Source organism: Raphanus sativus, chromosome 4, assembly GCF_000801105.2.
Source record: "Raphanus sativus cultivar WK10039 chromosome 4, ASM80110v3, whole genome shotgun sequence".
Classification (NCBI taxonomy): Eukaryota; Viridiplantae; Streptophyta; class Magnoliopsida; order Brassicales; family Brassicaceae; genus Raphanus; species Raphanus sativus.
Window position 1 is genome coordinate 5298902 of NC_079514.1, and position 15372 is coordinate 5314273.

The window sequence follows — 15372 nt, forward strand, 5'->3', positions numbered from 1 at the left end:
GAGTGGAACACATACTCAGAGAATAGTCTATAATCGATAAAATCACGAACCAAATAATCTGAAGAAGCTAAGATTCAATAAGTTAGGCGGCGCAGAGAGATTCTTATTTATAGAGTTGTAACGTGTTTTCTAGGGCTTTGAAGTTTCAGAGTTACCTTTTCACGATGTCTTTTACCTCACGTCTTATAGAGTTGTAACGTGTTTTCCTTTCTTTTTCTTTTTTGTAACTGAGAAAATGGAGTTTTTTCACGCATATGAGTGTATAACTAATTTTGGCTTCTCTTCCTTTCTTTTTTTTAAGAAGTCAATTCTCTACATGCTCTTTTCATATTAATTAGTAGAATAGTTAATTACAATAATATATTTCATAAACTCCTGCCTCAGGTACTTTCGTTATATAATAGCTCTTTTCTGATCATAGACAATACTGAGGGATATTATTGAAATTTATTATTTGAAGAAAAAAAGAAAGAAGAAGTTTCACGACATAAAACATTTTGTCAGAAAAAGAAAAAACAGCAGTTATAATCAAAATCTTTATGTACGAGAAAACAAGTGATAAAAGTCCGTGAAAAGCTAATAGACTAGTCAAGGAGGACGGAGAAGCTTGTTCACAGCCGTGTCAAGAACATCCACATTTCTCTCCTCAGGTGCTTTCTGCAGAGATTGATTTATCAAGGATTGTACCAACTAAAACCACAACTTCTAAGAAAGCTTTGAGCTAAACATGGTATGTATATTGGCACTCAACCACACATGGCTAACACGAAAAGAACCAACCAAATTGAGGATACAACCGAGCCGCCAGAGTCTCAACGCCTTTAATTTCCTCGTTTAATCTGCACCATTTGAAAGTTTAAGGAATCGTATGAAACAATCATATTTGGAAACATATATACTCTCAGTATTCTCTATGATCAGAAAAGAGTAATTATCGAGACCATAACGAAAGTACCTGAGGCAGGAGTTGATGTAGCGGTTCCCTTTAGTGGATGCATCTAGAGCTGCAAAACAAAAGCAGTTAAAGCTAATTGTTCTTTCATACAAAACCAGTTAGTTTTTTTTACTTAACCATACCGGTTCCTGAAGACGTCCAGCAGCATCTCCAAAGCAAGTCATGTGATCAACTGAGCTTCCAGTAGCCTATCACCACCATCAAGGAACCATCATTAGCTACACAAAACAAACAACTTTAACCAAATATTAGATACAGAGATATCGAGCTCAAGCTCAGTGAGAAACGAGAGAGATGAAGATGTAAAATCTGCCGTTTATTCCATATGATTCTGTTACAATGTAACCAACAACGTTTCTTCTTTGTATACATAGCACATAACCGGTAAACCATACTTAACCAGCATACAATGTATATGAATCTAATACCAAACAAGCCATCCTGAGAAAGAAACAGTCTTTATGACACAAACAGATCAAAAGCATCAAACTTTGCAATGTTTAGCATCCTCCCACAGAGACAAATAAAGGCGCTGCTGAAATTAACCTTAAAAAATTGGTTCTTTATTTCTAACCTCAGAGAGAGTCGATCGGAGGGAGACAAAGAGAGACGAGAAGCTCTCCGCGATTGCCTTCGAATCCTTCTCCACCGTGGCAAGTGTTCTCAGAATCTCCCCTTGATTCAACGGCGAGGGATCCAATTTTCCGACGAACCCAGATTCCGCCGCCGAAGAATCTCCATCCACCGGTGGATCCATTTCAATTTCAGCTCCGGCGTCCATTTTTCCAAATAGTTAATTCCGGTGGCTACTCGATGTAATCTGTTTCTCTTTAAGTGATTTGAAATTACAAATTCACCCCACTACTATTCTACTATTTGATTTTGATAGACCGAATGTATTTTACTATTACACTATATGCTACTGTTAATATTAATTTAGGCTCAACTGTATGTTATTCTCATTAATTTCCCTCACCTACAATTAAAGTTGACTTAGAAAACTCTCCCACAATAATTCAAAGCTGTCACTTTCTCATTAATGTGCATGTGCCGCCATTCGAGTAAGACTAATACAAAATTCTGATATAGCTTTGATAAGAACCACAGACTTTAACACACACATACATTATCTAAATAACCAAATCAAGAAAGAAAAAAATGGGAAAGAAAAAGAGCTCTGTATCAATCCTCTGCTTCCTACTCATAAGCTTCACTCCCATTTTTGTTTCTGCACAAACTTGTGATGATGCTGCTGGGACTTTCAAACCCAATAGTCCATACGAGAAGAACCGCCTTCTCATCAACTCTACTCTTGCTTCTGACGTCACGGCTAACGCCGGCTACTTCAACGGCTCCATCGGGCTAGGCCCTGACATAGTCTATGCCTTGGGGATGTGTGCTCCAGGTGCTGAACCACAAGCTTGCTCACACTGTGTCCAGGCCGCCTCAGATATTATACTATATACATGTCTGAACCAAACAGATGCTTTCGTATGGTCAGGTGACGAGTTCCTTTGCCTTGTTCGCTACTCTAGTAAGTCCTTCTCTGGGGTTCTCGCCTTAGAGCCGAATACAGTGTTTCATAATGTAATGGACGTAAGAAAAGAAGACCAGAAAGAGTTTGATAGTGTGTGGGATGGGTTAGTGCTTCCTATGATCACGAGAGTTTCTTCCTCGGTGGGAAACAATTCGTCTACTACTTCTTTATCATTGTCTGGTAAATACTATGCAAAGGATGTAGCTTCAGTACCGGTTTATGGGGACATATTGGTGCTGATGCAATGCACTCCAGATATTTCTTCAAAGGATTGTAGTCTTTGTCTAGAGACAAGTGTTGATTATTATAAGAAATTGTTTCATGGGAAGAGAGGCACCATTATATTGCGGCCTAGTTGCTTTTTCCGGTGGGAGTTGTATAATTTCTCTGGTGCTTTTGATAATATTAATGGTCAACATCCGCCTTCACTGCCGCCTCCAAAGAGTCCTTCTGTTGCTAATCTGACCAATATAGCCAAGAAAGGCAAGTAACTTTAACAATAAGTCCAGCTCAGTTCTTGTTTTTTTTTTTGTGGGAATTGGTGGTTCTAATAGAACCGTTCTATGCAGATAAAAAGGTCTCGGGAGGAATAATCGCGGGTATAGTGGTAGGTATTGTCGTTACCATAATATTGATTTCTTTAGGCTTTGTTATGTTCAAGAGGAAAGAGAGAAATCACGACATGCAACTTCCAAGTGAGTTTCCTTGATTGCTATTTGTAATATTAAGAATCTCACGGCCTAGGAACATTTTTTAACGAGCTTAATGTGGTTCTTAAATGAAGCGGAATCTGTTCAATTTGATTTCAAGACAATTGAAGCTGCGACGAGCAATTTTCTGAGGCCAACAAGCTTGGTGCAGGTGGATTTGGTGAGGTTTACAAGGTATAGATACTCTATCTTCCCACCTAGATTGCTTCTTTCCTGAGGAAATAATGAAATGATGATGCCTCGTTTATAAAGGGCATTCTCATGAATGGAACTGAAGTTGCAGTAAAGAGACTGTCCAAAACATCAGGACAAGGTGAGGGAGAGTTCAAGAACGAGGTTGTTGTTGTTGCAAAGCTTCAACATAGGAATCTTGTTAGACTTCTTGGCTTTTCACTTCAAGGAGAAGAAAAGTTACTTGTCTATGAGTTTGTTCCCAACAAAAGCCTTGATTATTTCCTCGTTGGTCAGTTTGTTTTCTAAATTTTATCTTTTTGTTTCTTCTTATTTTACATAACCAATTGTGATTATGCATGAATACTCAGACGCTAGTAAGAGAATTCTGCTAGACTGGACAACGCGACGCAGCATCATCGGTGGGATCAGTCGAGGGATTTTGTATCTTCATCAAGATTCACGGCTCAAGATCATACACCGTGACCTCAAAGCTAGTAAACATTCTGTTAGATGCGGATATGAATCCAAAAATTGCTGATTTCGGAATGGCAAGGATCTTTGGGATGGACCAAACTGTAGACAACACATCAAGAGTAGTTGGAACCTTGTGAGTATATACTTCTATGATTGAGTTTGATAAACAAACAATGTTGCAGCTAATTTAACATGTATTTATTTGCAGCGGTTACATGCCACCTGAGTATGTGACACATGGACAGTTCTCGATGAAGTCAGATGTGTATAGCTTCGGAGTACTGATTCTTGAGATCATTAGTGGCAAAAAGAATAGCAGCTTCTACCAGATAGATGGTTTAGTTAACAACTTAGTCACTTATGTGAGCAATTAGAATCTAACATAGTCTCAAACTTTGATTAATTATTTTATATATTGATCATAGTTCTGAATACATATTATGTAACATCTTCAGGTTTGGAGACTTTGGGAGGACAAATCATTGCCTGATCTCATTGATCCTTGTATCAAAGAAGACTGTAACATCGATGAAGTTGTTAGATACATACATATTGGACTGTTGTGCGTTCAAGAAAATCCTGCAGATCGTCCAACAATGTCAACAATTCACCAAATGCTCACAAACCAGCTCTATTTCTCTGCCTGTACCTCTGCCACCGGGATTTTTTTTCGGGAACAGATCAGGAACGACTTCTTCATCCCAGGGATTGGAGCCGAATCAGTCGAGCACAAGTCTTTTACTTGTTCAGTGGATGAAGCAACAATTACTGAGGTTAATCCTCGTTGAATAGTGAAAATGAACTGTTTTTTTTAAGTTGTTTCTAGTTTCCACAAAGGCTGCATGGGCATGGAGCGGATATCTGGAAAAATTTCACTATCCATGATCCGCTCCTCCCATACAAATACTTGAGTTTTTGATCCGCTTGCTTCATACGAATTTATGTATTCGTTTAGTTTGAATATCCGAAACTATTTAAATTATTGTGGGGATTTTATGTATTTGTTAGTTTGGATATTCGGATTTATTTAAATTATTCGTAGATTTTATGTATTCGTAAATCCGAAACTATTTAAACTATTCGTGATTATCCGCTCTCGTTTTGTAATTAATAATTATTACATAATAAAAAAATTCAAAAATATAAAATAATAATATATAATTACAAAAGAAATACTATTTAATTAAAATATTTAATAACTAAAATAATAAATTTAATAAATAAAATATTACATAAAATATAATAATTATATAATTTGCATATATAATTCTTAAATATATGTATATATAATTGAAACGACTGGAATCAAATATCCGTTCCTAATTTTTTTTAACATTTCTGATTTACTTCGTTTTTAGATACTGCATATTAGTATTTGTTTTAATTCATAGAGTTGCAAAAATTCCGAATTTTTTGGTACGAATCAAAATAAATAAAAATTGAATTAAAAATTATGGATATTTTAACCCCGGCCCTAGTCACTAGTTTTACGTCCACATATGAAATAATTTGAACGTTAACTTTCAGTTTGACTGATTCAGCAAAAAAACTCACTATTGAAATTTGGAGAGAAAAGATTAGTTCCTTTTTTTAACTCAACTTAAAGAGTAAAATTTTGTTAAAAGGAAACTTTACAAATAACACATACCTATCTAAATTAATTGAACAGTTTGTTAAATTAACAATATCATCCAAACTAATTAAGATTTTTTTAAAAAATATTACTATTTAGTTTTTATAATGTTATTAGTGATTATATTATTTTTTTATTTGATTACCTTTTGTAATATGATTTGTAAATTAATTCTTGATTAATCTGTTATTTACTTCACAAATTTACAATTACTATTTATTGTTAAACAAAATACTCTTCATTTTAACTCAAATATATCATTTTTTGAAAAGTCTCCCACAAAAATTCAGAGTTGTCACATTTTTGTTCCAAAAAATTCAAAGTTGTCACTTTTTGACTAATATAATATTAGTGAGACAAGTCACCGACGTAAATCTAGAGTAGGCAATTTTGTAGTCCTGCTGCGTGTTGTATTTTACTAACAGAAAGAAAAAAGTAGTATATCGCGTTGTCAGTGAGGTGTAATATTCAAAGTTCAGGACAAACTGATAAGATACACACATTCCAAAACACACAAACGCTCTGAATTATTATTTAAAGAAGAAAAAAATGGGAAAGAAGAGCTCTGTATCAATCCTCTGCTTCATACTCATAAGCTTCAGTCCCATTTTTGTTTCTGCACAACAAACTTGTGATGAAGCTTCTGGGACTTTCAAACCCAATAGTCCATATGAGAAGAACCGCCTTCTCATAAACTCTACTCTTGCTTCTAACGTCACGGCTCACGCCGGCTACTTCAACGGCTCCATCGGGGTAGGTCTGGACAGAGTTTACGCCTTGGGGATGTGCGCTCCAGGTGCTGAACCACAAGCTTGCTCACACACTGTGTCCAGGCCGCCTCAGACAGTTTACTAAGTACCTGTTTGAACCAAACAGAGGCTTTCGTATGGTCAGGTGACGAGTTCCTTTGCCTTGTTCGCTACTCCAGCAAGTCCTTCTCTGGGGTCCTCGCCTTGGAGCCTATTACACCGTTTTATAATGTAATGGACGTAAGAAAAGAAAACCAGAAGGAGTTTGATAGTGTGTTGGACGGGTTAGTGCTTCGTATGATCACGAGAGTTTCTTCCTCGGAGAGAAACAATTCATCTACTTCTTTATCATTGTCTGGTAAATACTATGCAAAGGATGTAGCTCCAGTGCCGGTTTACAGGAACATATTGATGCTGATGCAATGCACTCCAGATATTTCTTCAAAGGATTGTAGTCTTTGTCTTGAGTCAAGCGTTGATTACTATAAAAAAGTGTATATCATGGGAAGAGAGGTGTCATTATGTTGCGGCCAAGTTGCTTTTTCCGGTGGGAGTTGTATAATTTCTCTGGTGCTTTTGATCATATTAATGATCCGCCTCCGCTTTTAGACAGTCCTTCTGTTAATTTGACCGATATAACCAAAAAAGGCAAGTCACTTTAGAAACAATGCCAGAGCAGTTTTTTTTTACGTTGTGTAAAGTTTTTTTTTTGTTGTGTAATGGTTTTTTGTGCAGATAAAAATATCTCACGAGGAGTTGTCGCAGCGATAGTTGTAGTTATTGTGGTTATCATAGTATTGATTTCTGTAGGCATGTTTATGTTCAAGAGGAGAAAGAAAAAGCAAGATATACAACTTTCAAGTGAGTTGCTTCAATTGGTATTGTATTCATAAGAATCTCATTGTTTGCTTAGGAATTTTTTTTGACTATCTTACTGTTGGTCTTAGCTGAAGCGGAATCTGTTCAATTTGGTTTTAAGACAATTGAAGCTGCGACGGGCAATTTTCCGAGGCGAACAAGCTTGGGGCAGGTGGATTTGGTGAGGTTTACAAGGTATTTTCCCATCTATATTGCTTCTTTCTTTAGGAATAATGAAATGATTATGTCTTATTTTGTATTAATTACGAAGGGCATCCTCATGAATGGAACTGAAGTTGCGGTAAAGAAACATTCAAAAACAGCAGGACAGGGTGAAAGAGAGTTCAAGAACGAGGTTGTTGTTGTTGCAAGGCTTCAGCATATAAATCTTGTTAGACTTCTTGGCTTTTCACTTCAAGGAGAAGAAAAGTTACTCGTCTATGAGTTTGTTCCTAACAAAAGCCTTGATTATTTCCTCTTCGGTCAGTTGTTTATTATTTATATACAGTTTTCCTTTGTTGTTTCTTCTTATACATAGCCAGTTGTAATTATGCATGACTATTCAGATGCTAGTAAGAGAGTTCAGCTGGACTGGACTGTGAGACACAACATCATGGTGGGATCAGTCGTGGTATTTTATATCTTCATCAAGATTCAAGGCTCAAGATCATACACCGCGATCTCAAAGCTAGTAACATTCTATTAGATGCGGATATGAATCCAAAAATTGCTGGATTTCGGAACGGCAAGGATCTTTGGAATGAACCAAACTGTAGGCAATACATCAAGAGTAGTTGGAACCTTGTGAGTATATATACTCTATTTGGACCTGATGAATTTTGATAATCATAATCTTTTTCAGCTAATTAAAATGTATTTTGCAGCGGTTACATGCCACCTGAGTATGTGATACATGGCCAATTCTCGATGAAATCAGATGTATATAGCTTGGGAGTAATGATTCTTGAGATCATTAGTGGCAAAAAGAATAGCAGCTTCCGTCAGATGGATGGTTTAGTTAACAACTTAGTCACATATGTGAGCAGCTAGAACATAATATAGTCTCAAACTATTATTGATTCTTTTAAGTAATGATAAAAGTTCTGAATATATTTTACATAACTTCTACAGGTTTGGAGACTTTGGGAGAACAAATCATTGCCTGATCTCGTTGATCCTGGTATCAAAGAAGACAGTAACATCGATGAAGTTGTTAGATACATTCATATTGGACTGTTATGCGTTCAAGGAAATCCTGCAGATCGTCCCAAAATGTCAACGATTCAACAAATGCTCACAACCAGCTCTATTAGTCTGCCTGTACCTCTGCCACCTGGATTTTTTTTTGGGAACAGGCCAGGAACGACCATGTCAGGCCTGGACCCCAGTCAATCGAGCAGCAAGTCTTATACTTGTTCTGTGGATGAAGCAACAATCACTGATGTTAATCCTCGTTGAATAGTCAAGATGTTCTGTTTAGTTCACTTGTTTCTAGTTTCCACAAAGGCTTGTCACTTGTTTTATGTCCACATATGTAAAAGTTCGACTGATTTAGCATAAAACTCGATATTAAAATTTGGAGAGTAAGTTTAGTTATAAAGAAACTTTATAGTTGACAAAAAAAAAGAAACTTTACAAAGAACACATAACTTGGGAAACAAGCAACCGAAAGACCCTGAGCTTAAAGGGTGTATGGCTCTGTTTTATTGTGTTACTTTGACAAAGGCGTGTCACTTGTTTTATGTCCATGCATAAAAAGGTTCATGGCCACTCAACAATATTTGCAGATTATCTTCAGGTATTGTATAATAAAGAAGAAAATTTACAAGTATAACCTTAGAGAACGAATAAAGCAGAGGAGTCTCTTACCACACTCCAGGTCAAGCTGGTTTTTTACTAGACCTGGAACTTGTTCCTTGGATGTCAAGCAACGATAAGCCATATTGGCCTAAACCTTGGTCCTTGATCTCATTCACAAAATAAGAATTGCTGAATTATGCAGTGTATTCTCATCAGGCTGATTTACGTCACGCTTGACAAAAAAATTACGTCGTTTCTCAGTCAAAACAAACAAAATTAATGCCACTTGAACAAATCTATTTCGTATTCGATCTCTTTCATCCTAAATTGTTTATGTGGTTGCGGTCCATTATAATATGCTAATCACCAGTGAACAACACGTCACACGTTAACATCTTCTAAGACCTTCCAATTTTTAATGTAAATAATTCGATTTAAACTAACGCTAACTTTGATTTCCCAAATAACCGTCTCCCAAAATACTATAGTCAAATGTTGGTCCCTTGGTCTCATTAAATATTTTGGAGCCTCCACTTTTGAAAAAGCCAACTTATTAATGTATGCCTATCAACCCTTTTTCAAAAAAGAAAAAAAAAACGTATACGCCTATTTAACATTTACCTATTCAAGACACCAAAAGACTAAACATAAACTTGAAAAAATGTGTCGGATCAGTCTCTTTCCACTTCTCTTATCCCGTCCTTGTGACTTTTAGTTTCATCTCAGTGTCCGGACAGATTTGCCTGAACACAACGGGAACTTTCAGACCAAACACTACGTATGACTCAAACCGTCGACTCATTCTCTCGTCTCTTGCCTCTAACGTCACGTCTCGAGACGGTTTCTTCTACAACTCCTCGATCGGGCAAGAACCAGACCGAGTCTACGCGATGGGCTTGTGCATCCCTGGAGCTCAATCAAAACACTGCTCAGAGTGCATAAACTAAAGCAGTGACAGATATGATACAGAACTGTCCTAACCAAACTGAGGCTTTCTCATGGCCAGGCACCGAAACTCTCTGCATGGTTCGGTATGCGAACAGTTCCTTCTTCGGATCAATGAACCTAGAGCCGAACTCATTAAGATACAACACTGGGAACATCACCATTAACATGTCGGAGTTCGAAAGAATTTGGGATGCGTTTATGATTAAGCTGATAGATACGGCTTCAGCGGGACGCAGTGGAGCTTCATCGTCTTCTAGTGGTAAGTACTATGCAGCGGATATCACATCGTTGACTACGTTTCAGCGAGTTTACGCGTTGATGGAGTGTACACCGGATTTGTCTCCGGAGAATTGTGAAGCTTGTCTCCGAGCAAATGTTGGAGGTATCAAAGTGTTGCCGTGGGAATCAAGGCGGCGTTGCTAGGCGGCCGAGCTGTTTTTTCCGGTGGGATCTTTATCCGTTCTTAGGGGCTTTTGATAATATATCCACCAAAGCAGCTCCGCAGCAACCTTTGACCGGCGACGGAGACGGTACGGAAAAGAAAGGTACTATGTCCTTTTAACGTTTTAAAATGTAAAATTTAGTTATTGAAGACTTTCATAAGAATATAAAAAGACATCAAGTCGAACAAAATTGGATGACGTTTAGATAAGTATGGAACCTCAAAAAGGAGAAATTAAACGTGACACTTTCAAAAAATTCTTAAACAATTGATTTTTATTATTTGTTTTTTTTGGTTCTCTATTAAAAACTTAGCGAAGTTTCATTTTTTATTCTAATTATAATTTCGGTAAATAAATGAGAAAAGTGATTTGTCAAGAAAAAAACGAAGAGAAGAAGAAATTTGTAAAATTTTGATGTAATTTCACTTAGGTGTAATAATATTCTTACCTTGGTGACTGTTGACTGCGTAGATGGCGATTCCCTTTCAGTGGGAGCTATCGTTGGAATTGTGGCTGCGATCATTGTCATCGTCTTGTGCTGCTCGCTCTTGCGTTTGTCTTTTACCGGAGGAGAAAAAATCGCACGAAGAAGTTGATTTTCAATGTGAGTTTATCGGTGGTATCTGCCCCAAGTCCAAGCACCTTTGTTCACTTTGTTGATCTTTTTCTGGCTCAACAAGAGAAGTGAATTTCTTTCAGCCTAATTAACATTATTTCTCTTTTTTCTGTGCAGCTGTTGAATATCTCAACTACACATTCATTACAATTCGATTTTAAGACTATTGAAGCTGCAACAGATAAGTTTTCGAGCAGTAACAGGCTAGGTCAAGGTAGATTCGGTGAAGTGTACAAGGTATAGTTAAGTTTGTTCAACTTCTTTTTCTGTTATTTCACTTGAAAGTTTGAAAACTTTGAATCAATATGGGTTTGTAAAAATGTCAATTTCATTAGGGTATACTTCCAAACGGAACTGAAGTTGCTGTGAAGAGACTGTCCAAAACATCAGGACAATGTGCACTACTAGAGTTCAAGAACGAGGTTCTTGTTGTTACAAAGCTTCAGCATAGACATATTGTTAGGCTTCTTGGGTGTTGTTTGGAGCCGGAAGAAAAGATTATAGTCTACGAGTTTGTTCCTAACAATAGCCTTGATTATCTACTTTTTGGTAGGTTGCGGTCAATACTACTACTATATTTTATCGAAATCATAATGATATAGCTATTCTTAAAAACTGTGTGCTTTATGTGTATGCATGGATGTGTAGACCCTTCAAAGCAAGGTCAGTTGGATTGGACAATGAGATACAAGATCATTACAGGGATTGCTCGAGGAATTTTATATCTTCAACAAGATTCACGGCTTATAATCATACACCGTGACCTTAAAACCAGTAACATTCTTTTAGATGCAGATATAAACCCGAAAATTACGGGTTTTGGCATGGCCAGGATTACCATGGCTGACCAAACCCTTGAAAATACAAGCAGAATAGTTGGAACATAGTAATTTCTCTTCCCCTTTGAGATCCTATGAATTGAAGTCTTTGATTGTCATCTATATGCTCAAATTCACTCTATGTTTCAGCGGTTATATGTCTCCTGAGTATGCATTGCATGGCCAGTTCTCCACAAAATCTGATGTATATAGCTTTGGGGTCTTAGTTTTGGAGATTATTATTGGCAAGAAGAATAGCAGCTTCCACGAAACAGATAGTAATGGTAGCAACTTGGTCACTTATGTAAGTACATAAACAGAAACAATTCTTGTAACTACGATCAGGTTTCAATGTATTTAATCGATCTATCCTTGTGTAGGCATGGAAGCTTTGGAAAAATGGCTCACCGTTAGAACTTGTGGATCCATTTGTTAGAGAGAGTTGTGACAGCAGTGAAGTTGTCAGATGCATCCATATTGCATTGTTATGTGTTCAAGAGAACCCTATGGATCGTCCAACTTTGTCGACAATCATCTTGATGCTCACTAGTAACACAATCACCTTACCTGTGCCTCAACAACCTGGATTTTTTGTCCAAATCACACGTGATCAAAACTCATCAGCTGTAGATTTGGAGTCAGGTCAATCTACTGGTCCATTAGTGAGTTAAATCTTCGTTGAAGATCAATCTTGATGTGGACTTGAATCTCCCTGTGTTTTGTTTCTCAGATTAGACTTCACTCTCATTTTATTCTGTGTGATTGTAAATTTATAATCGAGTTCTTAAATATGAATTTTGAAAGTTCTTAGTTAATAATAAAGGCAACTCACTAATGATGACCAGACACTCTGCTTTTCACTCTTAGGTTCGTATATTGAGATTATAGTCTTTCCATACCGCCAGCACCCAGTAGTCATTTTTTTGTTAATGTACACCGAAATTCACGTTGCTAAATTAGCAAGAGCCACAATAACTAAACACTCACACACGCACACACAAGACAGAAGATGGGAAAGAAGAGTTCTGTATCAGTCCTCTGTTTCTGCACAATATGTATTGTGTGAACTTTTAAAAAGAAGTTCCTTTGGAGCCCTCGTTAAATATGGAAGTATTTCTATGTGTATAACTTTTGTGATGCTTCTACATTGTTTTCATACTTTTTGTTGGTTTATCATTTGTCCCAAACTGTCGACAATAATGTATGGGCACTATCATCTCTGTCATTTTATCTGTTTCTCAACCTCTCGGATTCTTCTCACCACAAACTAGACGCAACCAAGATTCAAGGCTGTCTAGGATACGGTCCATATCCCATACTATAAATGATGTAAACAATTAGAGATCTGGATCATTGATTGAAGCTGTTAAACAATGTCTCAGGTAATGTTTTTTTTTCTCTCAGGTAATGTGTTATTCAACAATTCAACATAAAAAAATAAGAAGAGACTTATATACACTTAGTAAAAAAGAGTACATGGCATAATGCCATATCTTTCTTTTAAGAAGAATAGTTTACCGGTGGGTTCACCCGGTTGGTCTTTATCTCCATTCCTCTTTTCTATAAAAGGAGACGATTATCTTAACTCGGTGTCGAGTTTTGATTTCAGCTTCCTCATCCACGAGGCTGGTTTCAACGTCACTATATGTGACTATTTCTATGCTATCCGACTTTGTCGTGAAGGCTACTTCGACGCATTCAAGTCCTGTCTCGAATCCGCTGTTATCTTCGATTGAAGAATTATCTTGTTTATTTACATTGTTGTAGTTTATGCTTTCAATCAAAGAGGATGGATAATTCCCTCTAACCATTGTAATCAAGAAGTTTAAGGTTTAATGAAATTAAGTTGTGTTTCAAAAAAAAAAGAGTACATGAGAAAGGGAAAGCAAGACAAGAAAGTTCCAAAGGCCATGTTTTCTTGTCTTGTTCTTGTCTGACTTAGTCTAAAACCCCACTTTATACGTTCATATTTTTTGCATAATAAAAGTTACATTAAGAAGGAAAAAAGCGTTTACTTTGACTTTCGACTTACGGTGGTCGTCACTCCACAAATCATACCCTGTTTCACGGCAATCTACGGTAGTCACAGACTCAAAAAGAGAGGAAATATATATATAATTCGTTATATAAATGAGAGCTTCATGATGTAGACCAAACTGAAAGAAGTCGAACCATGTCTTCTGCACCACTTTCATCTTCCTTGCCCTATCTCCTTACTCGCTAGCTTCAGAGCTTATGCTCAAAATCCTCGTTACACATTCCATTCGTGCCCAAATGCAACAACTATATACAAGAAACAGCACTTATTCCACCAATCTCAAAACCCTTTGTCCTCTCTCTCTCCCCCGACGCCTCCTACTCCACCGGATTCCAGAACGCCACGGTGGGACGCGATCCCGACAGGGTCACAGGACTTTTCCTCTGCCGAGGAGACGTCTCGCCTGAAGTTTGCCATCGCTGCGTCGCCTTCTCAGTCAACGATACCTTAGCTCGGTGTCCCATGAGAGTGAGGTCGTGCTTTACTACGAGGAGTGCATGCTCAGATACTCTCACCAAAATATTCTATCGACCCTTGTGTACGAAGGAGGGTTTATCTTGCTGAACGGTAATATATTTCATCTAATCAAGAAGACAGGTTCGAAGATTTGGTGGTCGACCACGATGAACCAAGCTGCCGACAAAGCAGCTAATAGTTCTAAGAAGTTCTATACGATCAAAGCCAATTGGACAGCACTCCAGAGTTTATACGGTCTGGTTCAGTGCACTCCTGATCTGACACGATATGAATGTTTGCGTTGCCTGCATCGATCCATCGATGGGATGCCTCTTAATAGAATTGGGGGTAGACTTTTCTGGCCTAGTTGTAACTCAAGGTACGAGCTTTACTCGTTCTTCAACGAAAACGACACTAGAACACCTGAAGAACAACATGCACCCGCCGCCACCATCGCCATCACCGCTACCCCACCTCCTCCGGCGTCTATTTCTCCTGTCTCATCTCTTACACGAACTGGTGAACTCTTTTATCTTCCTCTGTTTTTTACTCTGGTTTCTCTAAATATTCAATACTATCCGATCTCAAGAAAATGTTTATTTTTTTATATGCAGGTAAACATGATAATTCAAAAAGTGTTAATAGTAGCCATCGTTGTGGGTGTGTAGTGGCGGTTCTGATTTAATAGCTGGTTATTGTTTCCTTGCAAAGAGGACAAAGAAGATTTCAGACAATGCACCAGCTTTTTATGGTAAAGATTGCAGTGGAATAACAACCTTAACTAGGTTTAGATTATTTCACCGATCAGTTTTTTTTTTTGTCTCATCTGATTGCTATGAATTATTGTGCAACAGGGGACGATATTACAACCATTGAGTCACTGCAACTTGATTATAGAATTATTCAAGCTGCAACAAATAACTATTCCGAAAATAATAAAATTGGTGAAGGTGGATTTGGTGAGGTTTACAAGGTACTACTATTCCTTAACTTGGCATGAGTTTCTGCAAATTTTCTTAAAAAAATTGTGTGAACACATTTTGATAACGAGATGGTGCTGATGGAAACGGACAGGGAACTTTCGCGAATGGGGTTGAAAGTTGCGGTAAAGAGACTGTCAAAATCATCAAGACAAGGTGACACAGAGTTCAAGAACGAGATTG

General features: G+C 37.4%; 5 pseudogenes; 4 read left to right on the forward strand and 1 right to left on the reverse strand.

Annotated features, from left to right (window-relative positions):
• Positions 1–496: 496 nt before the first annotated feature.
• Positions 497–1800, reverse strand: LOC130511747 (uncharacterized; annotated as a pseudogene).
• Positions 1801–2064: 264 nt separating this feature from the next.
• Positions 2065–4718, forward strand: LOC130511744 (cysteine-rich receptor-like protein kinase 17; annotated as a pseudogene).
• Positions 4719–5950: 1232 nt separating this feature from the next.
• On the forward strand, positions 5951–8667 carry LOC130511746 (cysteine-rich receptor-like protein kinase 17; annotated as a pseudogene).
• Positions 8668–9551: 884 nt separating this feature from the next.
• On the forward strand, positions 9552–12386 carry LOC130510532 (cysteine-rich receptor-like protein kinase 11; annotated as a pseudogene).
• A 338-nt stretch (positions 12387–12724) lies between these two features.
• Positions 12725–15349, forward strand: LOC130510534 (putative cysteine-rich receptor-like protein kinase 9; annotated as a pseudogene).
• The last annotated feature ends 23 nt before the right edge of the window (positions 15350–15372 follow it).